The sequence below is a fragment of the Lepidothrix coronata genome, unplaced genomic scaffold (genome assembly GCF_001604755.1).
Source record: "Lepidothrix coronata isolate B3197 unplaced genomic scaffold, Lepidothrix_coronata-1.0 Scaffold2, whole genome shotgun sequence".
Taxonomy (NCBI): domain Eukaryota; kingdom Metazoa; phylum Chordata; class Aves; order Passeriformes; family Pipridae; genus Lepidothrix; species Lepidothrix coronata.
The window spans coordinates 8,325,584-8,328,064 of NW_016690182.1; the positions used below are offsets into that span (position 1 = coordinate 8,325,584).

General features: G+C 38.0%; 1 long non-coding RNA gene across 1 annotated transcript in view; it reads right to left on the reverse strand.

The window, feature by feature from the left end:
• Positions 1-243: 243 nt before the first annotated feature.
• LOC108497373 overlaps positions 244-2,481 on the reverse strand; it is a 6,272-nt gene continuing 4,034 nt past the window's right edge. Inside the window, exon 3 of the long non-coding RNA XR_001874787.1 lies at positions 244-276. This is a non-coding gene — a long non-coding RNA (uncharacterized LOC108497373). The remainder of the gene's footprint in view (positions 277-2,481) is intronic.

Here is a 2,481-nt window from a genome sequence, read left to right on the forward strand (position 1 = left end):
GAGGGGGGGGAAGGTGCTTCTGCTGGGCACAAGTTTCTAAAATTTTTGTTTCTGTAACTTTCAGGCTCTGAGGAAGCAAAATAGCCTTGAAATTTAATACAAATTAAATAATTAATAAAAAAAGCCAAACAAACCATAAAAATAACTTACCTCATTCAGTTAATGAACAAGGAAGAATAAAGGTCAATACAAACTGATATGAACTGAAAGATCTGATTTGCACAAGTCTTTGGGAAGCCACTGGGGGACTCAGTGGGTATTCAGAGATGGATAAACCTGCAGAAGGAGATGCTGAATCAGCATTGTTAAGGTTGGAAAAGCCCTTTATAATCATCCAGCCCAGCTCCTAACCAAGCACAGCCAATCCCACCACTAAACCACATCCCCAAGCACCACATCTACATGATTTCTGGACACTTTCAGGGATGGTGACTCCACCAGTTCCCAGCCTTTCCAATGCCTGACCACCCTTTCAGTGAAGAAAAATTTCCTGATATCCAAACTATCCATCTGAACTGAGAAGACTTTTTGCCCAGGCAAAAATGCCTGGTGGGTAAAATGCCACCAGATTTCATCAATAGAGCTCATCAGGATCTAAGATGTCCCTGTGAGATCACAAAGGTCATGGACAGGTATAAAGGAGAAGAGGTTCTAGTACTGCCAATTTAGACTATATACTGTTAATGAAAACATTTGGTGACAATTTTCTGTAAGACTACTTAGGTGTGAGCTGTGAAATCTGAGTAAACTAAAAAAAAAAATGGTAAGGCGCTGGAAGTGAGGAAAAAAAGAACTTGCAGGATGCAGACTGAAAGAGAGTTGTGAAACTAGGACACAAAGCTTGAAAAGAACATTCTCCAGCCCAAGAAATCTCCTGCCTACTGCCAAATACTGCAGATAGGAAACACCCACTGTGTTGGTGAACACAGTGCACTACAGCACCAGCACATTGACAACACTGGTGTGCATTAACACAGCAGGTGCTGTGCAGTGGAGGAATTAAATATTGTAAGAGTCTTCACTCAGCAGAATCTGTTGTTCCTCCACCTCCCAGCTGTTTTCCTCTTTCACTGTGGGTGTTGGAGAACAGCACAATCTGGTTTAAAGTGTGGTAAAAGTCATTATCTTTCTATTGTAATTCCTATTTTCTTTTGTATTCTTTGTGAGGCTCCTGCAAATCCATCCACTACTTCTCTGCTTCATTGTATAAACCACAGGTATTTGCCCTAAACATTAACTAATATTTTCTCGAATTTGCATGCAAATTCTTATGAACTGGGAATACTCTTCTGCTCAGTTTTATACATCTGCACCACTACAGGCATTTTTGCATTATGTCACACCACACTTTTACTGTAATCTCCATTTACCTTGTTATCTAATCAAGCTCCATCTAATAACTATAACAAAATACACATTTCTCTATCTTTTGGTGCACTTCTGATTCTTTATGTGAAATGCCACATTTTGCATATCTATACCAAACTCTCCCGTAGTTGAATTCTGCACTTCAGAGCTTTATACTGTATGAAATGTCATTCTTCAGGCTTGAACACATTCTGATAATATGCAGAGATTTCTTTTCCCAACTCCCCAAAATACATCCTTTTCCCCGAAAAAGCTCTAAAGTTTTCTGTAAATTGTTCACTTTGTGATCAAACATACTCTTTCAACATATGGAAAAACACTTGTTCAAACTAAGAATTAGCTGTCCTTTATCATTCTTTTCTCTTCCTGGATGTCAGACCTATGCACACAGACCCACACAGTCCTCTACATTTTTAAAAATCAAACTGATTTGTCTGCTATTCTGATGCAAGATTTATCAAGAGAATAATGCTTCCAAGAGATCTGGGTGAAACTGCCTGTAAAAGATTTGCCTGTTCAAGACTGGATTTTCTGTGTGGTGGATTTATATTTTTTCAGAATTACTGGCACAGAAATTACCAGTTTGCTTTGCCTAGTTGAGCACAGTGAATATTGTCCCTTGTATAATTCTTCTGGGGAAAGATACAGGGATAATGAGACATATTCATGTGCATAAAGTATACCCAGTTAATACAGAGTCACAATTACAAGAAATTAAATTCTAAATGCTCCTGTAATAAAAACAAATCTCTGAAAGCTTCAGAAAGGGCAGAAAGAGACCTCATAAAGGATAAGGCCTTCATCTAATAATGAAGAGAAAGGAGAGATACTGGGGGGTGGGAATTGGGATGATCATAAACTAATACTTGCACAGTTCTGCCTTAGTCCTTACCTGTATCCAGCTTATTGTGCTTTTCATTGCAGCACCCAAGTGCCTTCAAACATCTTCTGGGACATTTTCAGAGCCTACTAATTCCCATGTGAAATAAGTGATTAAACTACAGTTAAGTTGAAAGGTTAAAGTATAATTTTTAAAGCAAATGAAAATTTATAAAAATCATTGCTGTTCAGTCCTTTCTCAGTCCATGAAATTACTTAGTTACCAATTTTTCA